The sequence below is a fragment of the Somniosus microcephalus genome, chromosome 23, assembly GCF_052327205.1.
Source record: "Somniosus microcephalus isolate GS21.2 chromosome 23, FLI_Smic_1.0, whole genome shotgun sequence".
NCBI lineage: Eukaryota > Metazoa > Chordata > Chondrichthyes > Squaliformes > Somniosidae > Somniosus > Somniosus microcephalus.
This window is the reverse complement of record NC_141009.1, coordinates 64,996,548-65,015,325: the sequence shown is the minus strand read 5'-3', so window position 1 is coordinate 65,015,325 and position 18,778 is coordinate 64,996,548. Positions and strand designations below refer to the sequence as shown.

Sequence of the window (18,778 nt, the reverse complement as noted above, 5' to 3'; positions counted from 1 at the left end):
ACAGAATATCTTTCTCTGTACCCCAATAATTGAATATCCTTCCCTGTACCCCATAACTGAATATCCTTCTCTGTAGAGCCTCCTATAATTGCATATCCTTCTCTGTACCCCAATAACAGAATATCCTTCTCTGTACCCCAATAATTGAATATCCTTCCCTGTACCCCAATAACTGAATATCCTTCTCTGTAGAGACTCCTATAGTTGCATATCCTTCTCTGTACCCCAATAAATGAATATCCTTCTCAGAATCCCAATAACTGAATATCCTTCTCTGTACCCCAATAACTGAATATCCTTCTCTGTAGAGCCTCCTATAGTTGCATACCCTTCTCTGTACCCCAATAACTGAATATCCTTCTCTGTACCCCAATAACTGGATATCCTTCTCTGTATCCCAATAACTGAATATGCTTCTCTGTAACCTAATAACTGAATATCCTTCTCTGTACCCCAATAACTGAATATCCTTCTCTGTACCCCCTCCAATAACTGAATATCCTTCTCTGCACCCAAATAGTTGAATATCCTTCTCTGTACCCCCTCCAATATCTGAATATCATTCTCTGAACCCCAATAACTGAATATCCTTCTCCCTGCCCCAATAACTGAATATCCTTCTCTGTACCACAATAACTGAATATCCTTCTCTGCACCCCAATAATTGAATATCCTTCTCTGCACCCCAATAACTGAATAGCCTTCTCTGTATCCCAATAACTGAATATCCTTCGCTGTACCCTAATAACTGAATATCCTTCTCTGTACCCCCTCCAATAACTGAATCTCCTTCTCTGTACCCCAGTAACTGAGTATCCTTCTCTGTAACTGAATAACTGAATATCCTTCTCTGTACCCTTATAACTGAATATCCTTCTCTGTACCCCCTCCAATAACAGAATATCCTTCTCTGCTCCCCAATAACTGAATATATGAGTATTTACAGCACTGGTTTGAACACAATGGGTCGTTCCTCGCACTGAATGCTTGTAGACGGTGTCGCCAGCATTTTTGCTCAATTCCTCATTAGATGTGGCGATTATGTCTGTGATAAATACTTGCGTCAGCACTCCAGTTACTTTCTGATAATACGGCTAATATCTCCCCAGTAGCCATCATCATGGCTGGATCCTTCCCACATGTGCAATTTTATTAACGCTCATAAACCATAGTCCAACGGAGGGCTTTGTTTACCGTACCGTCTGGTGCTAGTCTCCTCTCTCCTGAAGCTGGTGCCTCTGGCAGGGAAATGTTCTGGGAGCTCAGGTCGCCATCTGATCCCCTGGCCCACTCCTCGTGCATCAGCCTGAACTGTCTGGATATTCAACCATGAAAGTGATCACCACCATGTCCCATCCTGTACTCAGCTGATCTCCACACACATGCGCTTTTGAGCTGGGGGCTACAGGATAGTCATCAGTGGGGGGGGGGGGGGTGGTGAGGGGATGACCCTTCCCCTCCCTAGCCCAGGGTACTGAGGCCAACTGTACAGCCTCCATTGCTGCACAGTCTGCCATCAACTAATCGTGCAGCTCAGTTCTTCTTTTATGAAAGCTTTTGTGGCAAAGATCCTAGATCCCGGCAGCTTCCTTGGAAGCCCAGATGTAGCAGTGCGACTGAACTGAGTATGAGCTTCCGAACTGGGTTCTTATGATAGAGGAATTTTACGCCTTTCATCGTGTAATTAGCAGTTGCTCTCAGCGCTTACCCTTTGCAAATTGCAATGCCGCCTACGATTCTTAGACTCTCTGCTTGTCTGTGGGTTGCCCTTCAACCACTTCACCTCCCCTCACACGTCCGCAATAATCTGTCGGGCCTATTCAGTGAGGTAGTCGCCTAGATTCTCGTTGCTTGCTCTATAAATGCTCCAGTATCTGCACTCCACAGCTGGACTGCATGTATCTATGGTCATTACAGATGGTCATCAAGTTTGACAGCAGCTTTATTGGAGGCACATTCTGATAGTCAGTTCTAACGCAAGTCTCACAGACTCACATGTCTAGACCGGCCCTTCAGTGCAGTACTGAGGGAATGCTGCACCGCCAGAGGTGCTGTCTTTTGGGATGAGACATTAAACCGAGGCCTCATCTGCCTCTCAGAGGTTGATGCCTGGAATGCCGGCATTCCTCAATGTTGTGCATCATCCAAGAGGGTTACAGTAGGAAGGCTCCAAAAACTGGAATCTGCAGTGGAGGAAGAGGAAGAAGACAGTGAAGATGAAGAAACACCGTCACTCGATCTTACACTCACAGCCACCAGCTCAGATACTGACACTATGCATATATTAGCGGCTATGATAGAGGACGGATCTGCATGTGGTGAGACACTGGACACAAGTGTGTAGGTGCCAGGGCTGGGGGAAAGGATAGCACAGGTGCCAGCTTGTCGGAGGGCAAAGTCGCACACTAGTTCTGCTTCAGATGTCTCAGATGAGGACTTCGATGCGCCAGGCTACAGAAGAAGGCTCATGGATAACCAAATTCTTGGTGCACTGGAAAGTATGCCAGAAAGCCTGCGCACAATGTCAAGGAGCATGGAGGAGTCCAGCACCAACTCAGCACAGGGATTTGCGCAGAGCTTGGAGCCCATTCTTTCCAACATGGAGCCTCCATCAGCACACCTGTGGAACCCACCATGATCCAGCGCCTGATGTCATAGCTTCCATTGAAGCACAAACAGATTCCATCAAAGGTCAGAGTGCTGCAGTGGAAGGTCAGACTGCTGCCATCATGGCTCTGGACACCAGTGTTCAAACGGGTTTCCAGGATGTCACAGCAGTCCATCAATCTGTTCTCCAGCAGATCAGTAGGATTACTGAGGTGCTGCCTTGGGAGAGTGGCAGTGGCTCCATGGAGCACAAATCTGCTTTCCTCTCTCAGGATGACAGCATTCCTGTTCCCATCCATGCCACTCTGCCAGTGCCCTTGCTGTTGCCTGTCAGCCCGCTAGCCCAGTCTGCTGCAGCCCAGGTGCAGTCTGAAGCCGGGCCTTCTTGGTCCCAGAGCTGCTCGAGGTCGCCCTCCAAGCCCATCTGCAGTCTCCTCAACTGGAGGTCAGCAACCTTCCACCAACTATGCTGCAGCCACTGGGGGAAACACCTCGTAGGAGCACTCGGCAAGGAAAAGGCACACGGTAGACAGGCGCCAAGGGAATGAACAAGGGTGATTAGTTTCATTTTGTACGCATTATGTCATGATTTCATTTATATATTTAGATTGGAATGTGCATTTTCTGGTAGTTTTTATTTTTGTGTTGTCAGAAATAGGACAATGTGATGGTCAGTGATAGAGGAACGGTAAGGCATGTGGGACTATTCGTGAATCAATTCAGCCAATTACCGCCCTATCAGTCTACTCTCAATCATCAGCAAAGTGGTGGAAGGTGTCATCGACAGTGCTATCAGGTGGTACTTACTCGCCAACAACCTGCTCACTGATGCCCAGTTTGGGATCCGCCAGGATCACTCGGCTCCAGACCTCATTATAGCCTTGGTCCAAACATGGACAAAGGAGCTGAATTCCAGAGGTGAGGTGAGAGTGACTGCCCTTGACATCAAGGCAGCATTTGACTGAGTGTGGCATCAAGGAGCCCTAGTGAAACTGAAGTCAATGGGGATCAGGGGGAAAACTCCCCACTGGCTGGATTCATACCTAGCACAAAGGAAGATGGTTATAGTTGTTAGAGGCCAATGATCACAGCCCCAGGACATCGCTGCAGGAGTTCCTCAGGGTAGTGTCCGAGGCCCAACCATCTTCAGCTGCTTCATCAATGACCTTCCTTCCATCATAAGGTCACAAATGGGGATGTTCGCTGATGACTGCACAGTGTTCAGTGCCATTCGCAACTCCTCAGATAATGAAGCAGTCCATGCCCGCGTGCAGCAAGACCTGGACATTCCAGCATGGGCTGATAAGCGGCAGGTAACATTCGCACCGCACAAGTGCCAGGCAATGACAATCTCCAACAAGAGAGAGTCTAACCACCACCTCTTGACATTCAACGGCATTACCATCGCCGAATCCCCCACCATCAACATCCTATGGCTCACAGAAACTTAGCTGGACCAGCCATAGATACTGTGGCTACAAGAGCAGGTCAGAGGCTGGGTATTCTGTGGCAAGTATCTCACCTCCTGACTCCCCAAAGCCTTTCCACCATCTACAAGGCACAAGTAAGGAGTGCGATGGAATACTCTCCACTTGCCTGGATGAGTGCAGCTCCAACAACACTCGAGAAGCTCGACACCATCCACGACAAAGCAGTCCGCTTGATTGGCACCTCATCCACCACCTTAAACATTCACTCCCTCCACCACCGGCGCACCGTGACTGCAGTGTGTACCATCTACAAGATGCTCTGCAGCAACTCACCAAGGTTTCTTCAACAGCACCTAACAAACCCGCGACCTCTGCTACCTAGAAGGACAAGGGCAGCAGGCGCATGGGAACACCATCACCTGCAAGTTCCCCTCCAAGTCACACACCATCCTGACTTGGAAATATATCACCGATCCTTCATCGTCACTGGGTCAAAATCCTGGAACTCCCTCCCTAACAGCACTGTGGGAGCACCTTCACCACACGGACTGCAGCGGTTCAAGAAGGCGGCTCACCACCACCTTCTCAAGGGCAACTAGGGATGGGCAATAAATGCTGGCCTTGCCAGCGACATCCACATCCCGTGAATGAATAAAAAAAATAATAAACCCAATGAACGAACCCAATAGAACAATCTGTTCAATCAGTGCCATAAAGACAATAATTAACTCCAGAAAACATTTTCATACACGTTACCTTCCAGTAAATAATGCTCTGTAAAAACATGTAAGGACACTCCTATAATCCCTTTCTGTACCCATGTGAAACTGATGAATCCCATACTCAGTGAGCTCACTTTCTAGTGACTAACTAAATGGAAAGATGCCAGTGAGACAGCTCATTCTTGTTGCTGAGGCTCTTTATTGCATTTCACATTTATTGCTTAAGGGAGTGTCACTGTCACGGAGGATAATTCCCGCTCTCCTCACCCCGGGTATGAATAGCTTGACTGGAGCACCCCCTGCTGGTTTCCCTGAAAGAGAGTGCACAGAGATTACCTGTTACAGTTTGGAATACATCAATCAAATGCAACCCAGTACAGTAGATGTCACGGGTTCTATTCCTATTAGACTTCATTGAGTTATACTGTCAGCCGTGGCTCAGAGGTAGCACTCTCACCCCTCTAATCCTTAAGGTTGTGGGTTCTAAGCCCCTCTCCAGGGACTTGGGCCTATTATCTAGGCTGACACATCAGGGGAGTGCTGCTTTGCCAGAGATGCTGTCTTTTGAATGAGAGGTTAAACCAAGACGGTCTGCCCTCTCAGGTGGATGTAAAAGATCCCATGGAACTATTGGAAGAAGAACAGGAGAGTTCTCCCGGCGTCCTGGCCAATAATTATCCCTCAACCAACATCACTAAAATAGGTTCAAATCAAATCAAATCAAATCAACTTTATTGTCATTGTTAGTGCACAAGTGCAGTACAACGAAATGTAGGCTTGCGGCTCCCGAGAGTGTACATTTAGATTAAGACATTTAAACATTCAACATACATTTGGTTTGTAATATATTAACATAAACATAACCATAATAAAGTGCATTGGCAGATGTGCAGGCTTTAGAGTTTATTTGTGGAGTTCAGTAGGATGACAGCCCTGGGAAAGAAGCTGTTCCTAAGTCTGGTCGTACGGGTGCGAATGCATCTGTAGCGTCTCCCAGATGGCAGGAGGGCGAACAGACTGTGGCTGGGGTGGGTAGGGTCTTTGATGATGGACCGTGACCTCCGTAGACAGCGTTTCTGGTATATGTGCTCTATGGTCGGTAGCCGGGTGCCGGTAATGCGTTGGGCAGTTTTGACTACCCGCTGCAGGGCTTTCCGGTCATAGTAGCTACAGCTGCCATACCATACTGTGATACAGTTTGTCAGGATGCTCTCTATTGTGCAGCGGTAAAAGTTAGAGAGGATCAGGGGTGACAGGTTACATCCCTTCAGCCTCCTTAGGAAATATAGGCGCTGCTGGGCCTTCTTCACCAGAGAGGAGGTATTGAGGGACCAGGAGAGGTCTTCCGTGATGTGGACTCTGAGGAACTTAAAGCTGTCCACCCTTTCCACCACAGCCCCATTGATGTGGATGGGGGTGTGACTTCCACCTTTAGACTTCCTGAAGTCCACAATGATTTCTTTGGTTTTCTTGATGTTAAGGGCCAGGTTGTTATCGGCGCACCACTCTCTAGTCATTTACTTCATCGCTGTTTGTGGGAGCTTGCTGTGTGCAAATTGGCTGCCATGTTTCCTACATTACAACAGTGATTCTACTTTAAAAGCTGTGAAGTGCTTTGGACCGTCCTGAGGATGTGAAAGGCGCCATAGAAATGCAAGTCTTTCTGTTTTGCGTATGTCAGGTTTGCCAGGGCAGAAGACTTTTCCTCAGGGTGATCACCAGCAGCAAAAGACGCTCTTCACCCTTGGCTTCCCAAGAGAGCGGGGCCTCACCGATGGGACCCACGTGACCCCACAGGGCTCCTTTCATCAACGCGACGGCATTTATGAACAGAAAGCGCTTCCAATTCATCAATGCCCAGGTTGTGCGTGGTCATCACAGCTGCATCATGCCAGGTGGATGCCAGGTCCCTGGGACAGGTCACAATGTGTGAATTCCACAGCCGCCAACAATGTCACCGTTACTTCACGGCATCTCCTGATGATTGGATAGATGATTGGCCAGGGATACCCCTCTGAAGCCACGGCAAAACCCACCTACTGCAGCAGACTGGGAATGTCGTGAGGCACATGTCTCCAAGCCAACAGTAGGCAGGCTGAAAGAAATATTGTCCACTCTGGATAGGGCCAGGGAGGGTCCTGAAAAGGTCTCTGAAATGACCAATCATTTTCTAATGACGCCATCAGCAGATGTTTCAACAACAACAGCTTGCATTTATACAGTGCCTTTAACGTAGTGAAACATCTCAAGGCGCTTCACAGGAGCGATTGTCAGACAAAATTTGACACCGAGCCACATAAAGAGGTGTTAAGACATGTGACCAAAAGCTTGGTCAAAGAGGTAGGTTTTAAGGAGCGTCTTAAATGAGGAGAGAGAGGTTTAGGGAGGGAATTCCAGAGCTGAAGGAGCAGGCAGCTGAAGGCAAGGCTGCCAATGGTGGGGTGACGGAAACCAGGGATGTGCAAGAGACCAGAATTGGAGGAAAGCAGTAATCTCAGAGGATTGTAGAGCTGGAGGAGGTTACAGGGACAGGGAGGGATGAGGCCATGGAGGGATTTGAAGACTAGGATGAGAATTTTAGATTCACCGTACAGCGGGCACAAAAGCAGGGTCAGGAAAGGCCAGAGGAAGATGGTTACAGTGAGGCTGAGGAGGTGTCAGTGTGATAAGTGTAACTTTGCACTGGCTGTGTATTTTGTACTCGGTAGAAGCAGTTGTGGCTGTTGAATCTTTCATTCATGTCTATCAGTATGTACCTGAGAGACATAAAACAGGAGCAGCAGGAATATGGTCGAAACTATACTCACAGTGGTCGATTTAAACTCATCCCGTCTGGCAGAAGCAGGGTGGGGCGGGGTTAAAATGGAGCAGGAGGTTGGGGGATCTGTCAAGTGTATTGATTTCTTTGTGGGTTCAATGATGAGATATTTATGAAAGAGAATGAGTTTTAATCTAAAGTCTGTTCAACTCTTTTATACAGCTTTTACAGGAGACACGATGCTGTGATGCATCTAGAACGAAACCGAAACTAAAACTAACTGCCTTGTCGGTCACATGCCCTCTGCTGGTCAGGCACAAGCAATCAATACATACAAACATGCTATTAAGGCATCATAATCGAACAGGCAAATACCATCTCTATTTGCTGATATCATTACATCTCCTTTTCTTAAAACAAAAGTATTTTACTTTTAACTAACATGTTTTCTTTGTATTGATCTGCATTTTAACTGTAACACTTAATGAACTTACATTATCATTATCATGATCAAGGTTTTTTAACCTTGCTTTGTGTGTTCACATGAAATATGTCAATACACTAGAACTTGAAGAAAGAATAAGATAACATTACTTCCTTCTATAACAATAGTCCTTAAATTTGCTCAATGAGTCTCTCAGGAGGCTTCACGTGTCTTGAGGATTTTCTGATTGATTGTCCTTGAATCTGAGTTGTTGCCTCAGATGATTGGTTCTCAGCTGTGTGATCAGGTTGTTCAACAGTATCAGTCTCTTGACCTGCTGTGGCTGGTCCCATGAGAAGATCTCGATGATTTCTTCTCAGAACAGCACCCTCATCTGTCTGAATGGTGTATGATCTTGGTTGAACTTCACTCAGGACAGTTCCCTTCTGAGTCCATGTGTTTGTTTTGTCTTTGAACCTTACTTGGTCACCAGTGTGGAGTTCAGGTAGGTTTTGTGTTCCTCTGTCACAGTAGTACTTTTGCTTTTCTTTCTGTTGTTCTTTGAACTTCCTCACTTTCTCCCCCTCTTTTGTTTTCAGGAGGTTCTCCGGGATGGGTAGGTTTGACCTTAGCCGACGTCCCATCAGGAGTTGGGCTGGTGACTTACCACACTCGAGCTGCGTTGTGCGGTATACAAGCATGCTCTGGTAGAAGTCAGTTCCACTGTCTTTTGCCTTGTACATCAGTCTTTTCACTGTCTGGACCGATTTTTCCACTAGTCCATTGGACTGTGGAAAGTGAGGACTTGACGTTGTGTGGACAAAGTCCCACTCTTTGGCAAAGTGTCGGAAACTTGCATTGTAAAACTGAGGTCCGTTGTCTGTGAAGACCTCGCTTGCCATGCCATGTCTGGAGAATATGGCTTTCATACATGTTATTACAGCATCTGCAGTGGTGGTGTGCAGTCTACAAACCTCTGGATACAGGGAGTAATAGTCTGTGACTACAAGATAGTCCTTCCCTTGACATACGAATAGGTCAGCGCCTACCTTCTGGTAAGGTCTGTCTGGTGCTGGGTGTGGCTTTAGTGGTTCTACCGGATTGCTTGCTCGATATTTCAGGCATATTGTGCAGTTTGACACCTCATTTGTCACATCTTGGTTGATTCGTGGCCAGTACATCACCTCTCATGCTCTTTTCTTACACTTTTCAATTCCCAGATGTCCTCCATGGATCTTTTTTAGCATCTCTCTTCTCAGACTCTTTGGGATAACTATTTTACTTCCTTTGTAGATGATGCCTTCGACCACTGATAGTTCTGCCCTGCAGTTCCAGTACTCTGCTATATCAGGTGAGCAGTCTTGCTTCATGTTGGGCCATCCATCCAAGATGCTTTTTCTCAGTCGTCTCATTGTTTCATCTTTGATATACCTATCAATTCATCCAATGAAAAGCGACGAGTTAAGACAGTAACTATAGGTTTTCATTGGCTAAATAACAGAGCCCACCCTCGTGGGTGATCGGATCCAACAAGGAGGAATACCAGCCAGTCGACCACCTTTATACCTGGGCAAGTAGGTGGAGCCATGGGCGGAGTCAGCACTGGTCAGCCCAGGTATAACAGCGTGACAAGAGGCGACCTCGTGTAATGATACAACAGTGTAAACAGTGATAACCATAGTGTAACGATATAACAGTGATAACCATAGTGTAACGATAGTGAACGATAAAAGTGGTTTACCACATTCACCCCTTGTTTAGATTTGAGTCCAGCGGGGTGAAGTGTACTACCAGTTCGGGTATGTCAGTCTGCCCGGAGGCCTCGTAAGCCTTTCCAATCGTCGCAGCAGCGGCGGCGGTGATGCAGTATCCGATGTTAATGTGTGGTCGGCGAAGGCTCGTGGGGTTCTGGCATGCCGTCTACCTGGGCTGGATTTGGGGGGGTGGTGGGGGGTAACGGTGGTGTCTCAGGGATGCCCGAGGGTGCGAGGTCTCGTAAGGAGACTGTGTCCTCCCGCCCATCTGGGTATGCCACATAGGCGTACTGGGGGTTGGCATGCAGGAGGTCCACCCTCTCGACCAGGGGGTCCATTTTATGGGCCCTCGCGTGCTTTTGCAGCAAGACGGGCCCCGGAGAGGTCAGCCAAGTTGGTAGCGTGGTTCCCGTAGTCGACTTCCTGGGGAAAACAAACATTCGTTCATGGGGGGTGGCATTAATGGCAGTGCAAAGCAGTGACCGGATGGAATGCAGCGCTGCCGGGAGGACTTCCTGCCAGCGAGAGGTTGGGAGGCCCTTGGACTTTAAGGCTAAGAGAACGGCCTTCCAGACAGTCGCGTTCTCTCTTTCCACCTGGCCGTTCCCTCGGGGGTTGTAGCTGGTGGTCCTGCTTGCAGCAATACCTCTCGCTAGTAGGAACTGGCGAAGTCCTTGCTCATGAAGGAGGAGCCCCGGTCGCTATGTATATAGTTCGGGAACCCGAACACGGCGAAGAGGTCGTTCAGGCATTTGATGACCGTGGTACTGGTCATGTCTGGGCAGGGGAAGGCAAAGGGGAAACGGGAGTACTCATCAATGATGTTGAGGAAGTACACATTACGGTCAGAGGATGGGAGGGGCCCCTTAAAATCGATGCTCAAGCGCTCGAAGGGGCGGGTGGCCTTGATCAGGCTTGCTCTGTCCGGCCTAAAGAAATGCGGTTTGCATTCGGCACAGGTCTGGCAGTTCCTGGTCATGGTCCTGACCTCCTCGATGGGGTAGGGCAGGTTGCGGGCCTTAATGAAGTGGTAAAGTCTGGTGACTCCGGGGTGGCAGAGGTCATTGTGGAGGGTCTGCAGTCTATCAATTTGCGCGTTGGCGCATGTACTTCGTGATAGAGCATCTGGGTGTTCGTTCAGTTTACCAGGCCGGTACAAGATCTCATAATCATAGGTGGAGAGCTCGATTCTCCACCTCAAGATCTTGTCGTTCTTGATTTTGCCCCTCAGCTTGTTATTAGACATAAAAGCGACCGAACGCTGGTCGGTGAGGAGGGTAAATCGTTTGCCTGCCAGGTAATGCCTCCAGCATCGTACAGCCTCCACGATCGCCTGGGCCTCCTTCTCGACCGAGGAGTGTCAGATCTCAGGGCCCTGGAGGGTCCTTGAGAAGAAGGCCACCGGTCTCCCCTCCTGGTTAAGGGTTGCGGCTAGGGCGAAGTCGGATGCATCGCTCTCCACTTGGAAAGGGATAGACTCATCCACCGCGTGCATTGTGGCCTTAGCAATGTCTCCCTTAATGAGGGAGAAGGCTGCGCACGCTTCTGCCGTCAGGGGGAAGGAGGCGGACTTCATGAGGGGTCTGGCTTTGTCCGCATAATTCGGCACCCATTGGGCATAGTAGGCGAAGAGCCCCAGGGTCCTCTTCAGCGCCTTTGGACAGTGGGGGAGGGGAAGCTCCATGAGGGGGCGCATTCTTTCAGGGTCGGGGCCGATGACTCCGTTCTCTACTACGCAGCCGAGGATGGCAAGGCGCGAGGTGTTAAACACACATTTCTCCTTATTGTAGGTGAGGTTCAGCCGTTGGGCCGTATGGAGGAATCTCTCCAGATTAACATCATGGTCCTGCCGGTCGCGGCCGCAGATGGTGACGTTATCTAGATAGGGGAACGTGGCTTGCAGCCCGTTCTGGTCAACCATCCGGTCCATCTCCCTTTGGAAGACCGAAACCCCGTTGGTGACGCCGAAGGGAACCCTAAGGAAGTGGTAGAGGCGGCCATTCGCCTCGAAGGCGGTATACTGGCAGTCCTCAGGGCGGATAGGGAGTTGGTGGTAGGCCGACTTAAGGTCGATGGTAGAGAATATTCGGTACTGTGCAATCTGATTGACCATATCAGATATGCGGGGAAGGGGGTATGCGTCCAGCTGGGTGTACCGGTTTATGGTTTGGCTGTAGTCGATGACTAGGCGGTTTTTATCGCCGGTCTTAACGACTACGACCTGGGCACGCCAGGGGCTGTTGCTCCTCTCGATGATGCCCTCTTTCAGGAGACGCTGCACCTCAGAGCTAATAAAAGCTCTGTCCCCGGCGCTGTACCGCCTGCTCTTGGTAGCGACGGGTTTACAGTCGCGGGTGAGGTTGGCGAACAGGGAGGGGGGCGGAACCCTGAGGGTGGATAGGCCGCAGGTGGTACGCGGTGGGCGGTTTAAAGGCTGTTGGTTGTCAACTGTGAGTGGGGGGAGGGGTCCACCGTATGCCAAAGTGACACTTTGAAGGTGGGATTGGAAATCTAGCCCTAGTAGGACGGCAGCGCAGAGTTGGGGCAGGACGAGAAGTTTAAAATGTTTATACTCCGTGCCCCTAACCGACAGGGTCACAACACAGTATCCACTGATGTCTGTTGAATGCGACCTCGACGCCATCGAGATCCGGTTGCGTGTTGGCTGGACAGTGAGGGAGTAGTGGCTCATCGTGTCTGGATGGATGAAACTCTCCGTGCTTCCGCTGTCGAACAGGCAGGTCGTGGCGTGGCCGTTTACTTTGATGTCCATCATGGACTTGGACAGGTGATGCGGGCGAGCTTGGTCCAGTGTGACGGAGGCTAGTGTATGGCTGAGCGAGCTGCTGTAGTCTGCGGGTGAGGCTGCGGTCGGGTCTGGAGACAAGGTGGCGGTCGAGTGTGGTGAACAAAATGGCGGTGCCCACGGCGTTGCATAAAATGGCGGAGAAGATGGCCACCCCCACAACTCACATGAGGCACTGCCGGTGTCGGTGGCCTTGATCAAAGATGGCCACCCCCACGACTCACACGAGGGGATACTGGCATCTGTGGCCTTGATGAAAGATGGCCGCCCCCACAACTCGCATGAGGCACTGCTGGCATCTGTGGCTTTCCCCCTGCAGGCCTTCGTGAAGTGGCCTTTCTTGTGGCAGTCGGAGCAGGTCGCGTTTCTTGCAGGGCAGCGCGCCCTCGGGTGTTTCGCTTGGCTACAGAAAAAGCAGCCGGCGGCCCGATCACGGGGCTCCGATGTCGCAGTCGGTACCAGGGGTGGCGGTCCCGATCGGGTCCGGGACGCCGACGCTGAGGTAGGTCCCAGAGGCGGTGGTGCGAGGGGTATTGCGGTCGGGGTCGGGCCCGAGTCCCAGGGTCGCGCAGCACAGTACCTGGAATACGCCTCGAGGTCCCGATGGGCCACTTCCAGAGAGCGAGCGAGGGCTGCAGCTGTGTTCAGGTCGAGGTCCTTTGATTCGAGCAGTCTTTGCCGTGAGTAGTCGGACCGAAGGCCTTTCACGAAGGCATCGCGGATATTCTCTTCAGTATTTTCTGCAGCCGTTACAGCTTTAAAGTCACAGTCCCTGCCGAGCGTTTGTAGCGCCCGTAAGAATTCATCTACAGACTCTCCTGGCTGTTGCGGGCGGGATCTTAGGAGATGTCTGGCATACATAGAATTTACCGGGCTCCGGTACTGCTCTTTCAGCAGGTTGAGGGCGGCCTCGTATGTAGTAAGGTCCTGGATGAGTGCAAATACTTTAGGGCTCACTTGGGCGGTCAGAACTCTTAGTTTGGATCTCTGAGGCACGCCGGATTCTCCCAGGTAGGATTCGAAACAGCTCAGCCAGTGTTTGAAGTCAAGGGCTGAGTTTGCTGCCTGTGGGTTTAGATCCAGGTACGGCGGTCGGAGGGCTCGCAGCCAGGCCGGCTGCTGTGGCTGTTGTAGCTGGGCGTCTGACTGGTCGTTTGGCTGCTCCGTTAAAGACATTTCAAAATTTAGCCAATAAAATTGATATACCTATCAATTCATCCAATGAAAAGCGACGAGTTAAGACAGTAACTATAGGTTTTTATTGGCTAAATAACAGAGCCCACCCTCGTGGGTGATCGGATCCAACAAGGAGGAATACCAGCCAGTCGACCACCTTTATACCTGGGCAAGTAGGTGGAGCCATGGGCGGAGTCAGCAGTGGTCAGCCCAGGTATAACAGCGTGACAAGAGGCGACCTCGTGTAGTGATACAACAGTGTAAACAGTGATAACCATAGTGTAACGATATAACAGTGATAACCATAGTGTAACGATAGTGAACGATAAAAGTGGTTTACCACAATCTTTGTTTGTCTCAGTCTTTATGAGCTCCATTTTTGCATCTGCTATGGGCAGTGCACTTGTGATCATGTCCACATAGGCGTTCACTTTGTCATCCATTGTGGTGTTTGCGGGCTCACTTGGGTCTACAGCTCTGGACAACGTGTCTGCTGTATACATCAGCTTACCCGGTGTGTACGCAACATTCAGTGTATAGCGTTGCAGCCTGATCATCATTCTTTGTATTCTAAGCGGACATCTATTTAGTGGCTTTTAGAACAATGCAATCAAGGGCTTATGGTCAGTCTCTACACTGATTGCTTGTCCTGCCACAAACTGGTGAAATCTTTCACAGGCGTATGTGATGTTGAGCAGCTCCTTTTCTATTTGAGCATATCGTGTCTCCGCGTCTGTCATTGAGCGCGATTATGCAATAGGTTGCCAGTAGTCATATTGTTGCAGAAGAACGGCACTGAGCCCACTCTGTGATGCATCTGATGATATCTTGATGGGTCTCGCTGGGTCATAAAACCTCAGAACTGGTTCCTCTGTGAGCAGTTTCTTTAGATCGCTCCATGACTTCTCATGCTCATGATTCCATTCCCATTCTATGTTCTTTTCAGTTAGTCTTCTCAGTGGCGCCATCTTTTCTGAGAGGTTGGATATGAATTTCCCCATGTAGTTGATCATTCCATTAAACCTCTGCACGTCCTTTTTGCATTGTGGCTTTGGCATATTCTCAATGGCGGACACCTTTCTGGGATCTGGTCTGATGCCCTCACTGCTAAGGATATCTCCCACGAATGTCAGTTCTGTCACCCCGAGCTGGCATTTCTCTCCATTCAGCTTCAGGTTTGTTTTCCTTGTTGCTTCCAGCACTTTTTTCAGTCTCTCGTCATGCTCAGTTCTCGTGGTTCCCCATACTATGATGTCATCCATTGATGTATCAACTCCCTCCAGGTGCTCATAGATCATATGGATAGTCTTGTGATACACTTCAGGAGCTGAGGCAATGCCAAATGGTAACCTTAGGAATCTGTATCTGCCAAATGGACTGTTGAACGTGCACAGTCTTGAACTTGCTTCGTCCAGCTTCATCTGCCAAAATCCTGATGATGCATCTAACTTGCTGAAACATTTTGCATTTGCAAACTGTGCCATGATTTCCTCACGTGTAGGAAGCTTGAAGTGCTCTCTCTTTATTGCTCTGTTTAGATCTCTTGGATCCAGGCAAATTCTGAGCTTTCCATTCTTTTTGTCCACTATGACAAGGGAACTCACCCACTCAGTTGGCTCATCTATCTTCTGAATCACGTTCAGGCTTTCCATCCAGTCCAACTCTGCCTTCAGTTGCTTTTGAAGAGCAAACGGAACTTTTCTGCATGGATGTACTTTTATCTACTCTGATCGTGTGTTCTCCTGGAATGCAGCCTAGACCCTTAAATAGGTCGTTGTACTCTTTCATGAGTTCATCATAGACTGTCTCTCCTTCGCTTTCCACAACGAGGACTCTCTTTACCAGGTTCAGTCTCTCACAGGCTTTTAAACCTAGTATGGCTTGCACATCCTTTGGCACCACGATTAATGCTAGCATGTGCTCTCTGTCCTTGTGTGTTACTTTGACAATGCACCTTCCTTTCACTGGTATATCAGTACCTGAGTATCCTGTCACTTTCACTTTTATTCCATGTATCTTTGGTCTGGGTCTAATTTTCTTAAAATCAGTCTCTGATATCACATTAACTTGTGCTCCAGTATCCAATTTAAATGGAATGTGTATGTCATTCACTTTTAGTGTCAACATCCAGTCTCTTTCTTCTTTTTTGTTTTCAGACACAACATCTACATTGAACTCCTCTATGTCGCTTTCATCTACTGTATGGACCTTGCTTTGTTGCACTTGGTTCTTACAGCAACGGGCATAATGGTTGTTTTTGTTGCAACTATTGCATGTTTTACCATATGCTGGACACTTTCTTGGTGGATGCTGTGTACCGCATCGACTACATGTCTTTCGATTGTCCCTTTCATTTCCGTTCGCTGGCCACGCCTCTTTTTTCACATTGGCGCTCGTTTTGTTAAACGGTTTGTATCCGTTCTTTCTCACTGCATCCATGTTGCAGCTATTGTCACTGAACAGCTCCTTTGCCTGCAACTTCACAGTCTCTGTAGCCCTACACAGTGCTATGGCTTTTCCCAGGTCTAGATTTTGCTCTCTTAGCAGTCTTTCCCTTAGACCATTATCTGGAATACCACACACCAGTCTGTCTTTTATCAGCGAGTCTGTCAGTCGCCCAAATTCACACGATTTGCTTCTGTTTCTCAGTTCAGTCACATACTGATCAATAGTCTCACCCGTTTTCTGTACACATGTGAAAAATCTGTGCCTCTCAAACGTCACATTACGTTTAGGTATGCAGTAGGCCTCAAACTGTTCCATTATTTTATCTAGCTTCATTTTGTCTCCATTAGCAGCGAATGTGAAATTATTATACACCTCCAGTGCTTCATCACCCACGACATGTAAGAACAGTGACGATTTCTCTTTATTACTTTTCTCGTCAGCTCCGATTGCTGATAAATACAACCCCACACGTTGTTTGAATCTCCTCCAATTTTCAGCCACATTACCTGTCAATTGAAGCATTGCCGGTGGGTGTAAACCTTCCATTTTTTCACTTCGTTAGCTATTCTCCAATGGTAAGCAACGATGTTCTCTTTTGGCTTGCTAATTTGTGGAGAGCTGATTTAACTTCAGAGTTTTTCTCTTCATCTCTTTCAGTCACTTCTGACACCATGTATTGATTTCTTTGTGGGTTCAATGATGAGACATTTATGAAAGAGAATGGCCTAGAAATTCAGTTGGTTGCGCCAGCAGTTAGCGCCTTAAGAGAAGTGAATTTCGGGCGCTATGCGTGTAGCGCCCGGGCGCAGCGCAGTTTGCGCCTCGCCCCAAATTAAGTTGACCCTTAGCACCGGCGCAAAGTTTAGCGCCCGCCCGGCTGCGCGCGCAGAAAATGACGTCACATCCTCGTGCAACGCCCTTTGCGCGCCCCAATTCCAAACTTCAGTCGGACCGCCCCATTGTGCGGCTGGCAGCCAGAGCGTTTGTAAAATGGAACGCAACACAGCCGACGCGGGCCCCGGGGAGCGCAAATTAAAGGGCACGTACCCTGCAGTATAAAGGGCAGCCATTTTGCAGCAAACACTCTTGTCCAACGGATTTCTGGACACACAAGGAGGAGAGCTAACTGGTTTCGCGCAGCAATAGCTCAGGTATTTTTGGACTCAGGCCAAAGCGCTGCAAGTGCCCTGCTGGAAATTTGACTGTTTGCCAGCATTTGATGGGGGTTGCATGGGGTGCCAACGCGGAGTTTCAGCGCCATGTGCGTAGGGCTCGCAGACGCGGGGTCAGAGGGGCAGCCCTGGCTAGAGGCAGAGGGGGCAACAGGTGTCGGCAACATAGGCCTTACCCAGTCAGGGTATACTGCCAGCAGCGCTCCTACCTCACCATGAGTGGCGTGCGATGTGTAAGAAGGCTGAGATTCCAAAAGGAGGTGGTTGCAGAGATCTGCCACCTGCTTCGCAGAGATCTGCGTCCAAAGCTCAGGTGCAGGACGTCTCTGTCGGTGGAAGTGAAGGTGACGGTGGCATTGAACTTCTATGCCACCGGCTCCTTCCAATCCGCTGCTGGGGACATAGCTAACATATCCCAGTTCGGCGTGCATCGCTGCATCCGCCAGGTGACCGATGCCCTTTTCAGAAGGAGACGCCAATTCATCTCCTTCCCCATGGCCCTGGAGAGCCAGCATCAGCGTGCAGTGGGATTTGCAAGACTCGCGGCCTTCCCCTTGGTGCAGGGCGCCATTGACTGTACGCATGTGGCTTTGCGGGCACCTCTGGAGCATGGCAAGCAGTATCGCAACAGGAAGGGCTACCATTCTCTCAATGTGCAGCTGGTGTGTGACCACAAGCAGCGCATCTTGGCTGTCAATGCCCGCTTTCCAGGCAGCTGCCACGATGCCTTTATCCTGCGGCAGAGTACTGTGCATGACATGTTCGAGGCACAGCCTCCCCCAAGAGGATGGCTGCTCGGGGACAAAGGCTATCCTTTGTGTACCTGGCTCATGACCCCGCTCCGCGCGCCCAGGACCGCTGCTGAAGAGGCATACAACGAGAGCCATCAAAGGAGCAGAAACATAATTGAGCAAACTATTGGGGTCCTCAAGCAGCGGTTCCGCTGCCTTGATCGTTCCGGCGGATCTCTGCAGTATTCGCCGCACCGGGTCTCCCAATTTGTCGTAGTTTGCTGCATGCTACACAACCTGGCTCTCCGCAGGATTCAGGCACTGCCACCTGACATTGGACCACCACCTCAGGAGGAGGAGCAGGAGGAGCAGGAGGAGGAGGAGGAGGAGGAGGAGTACGTTCCCAGGAGGGAGTGACAAGGTCCAAGGGCCGTCCGTCGCCAGCTTATTGAACGTAACTTCTAAGCCCCCTGTCAGGGAATGCCTTGTGGCCATGAAGGAAGATGAATGCAGCCGCTCCGCAAGCCCTCAGCCGGCGAAGGCAACAAAGACTAACAAGAACAACCATGGACACTGTCTGAATAAAGATAAATTTATATTTGACAAAAATGAAACCCCTTCCCACATGAATCCCAAAAACAATCAACGGCCCCCACAAAAAGTGCAACAAACGACTCACTCCCACAACCTGGGGAGGAGTAACTCCACATTTGAACAAACCAGGCCTCAACCTCGGCCTTGACGCAAAAA

General features: G+C 49.5%; 1 protein-coding gene across 1 annotated transcript in view; it reads right to left on the bottom strand.

The window, feature by feature from the left end:
• Positions 1–4,953: 4,953 nt before the first annotated feature.
• LOC147101921 (uncharacterized) overlaps positions 4,954–18,778 on the bottom strand; it is a 94,041-nt gene continuing 80,216 nt past the window's right edge. Inside the window, exon 3 of the mRNA XM_085965997.1 lies at positions 4,954–5,070. The gene's annotated coding sequence lies outside the window, so the exon portion shown is untranslated. The remainder of the gene's footprint in view (positions 5,071–18,778) is intronic.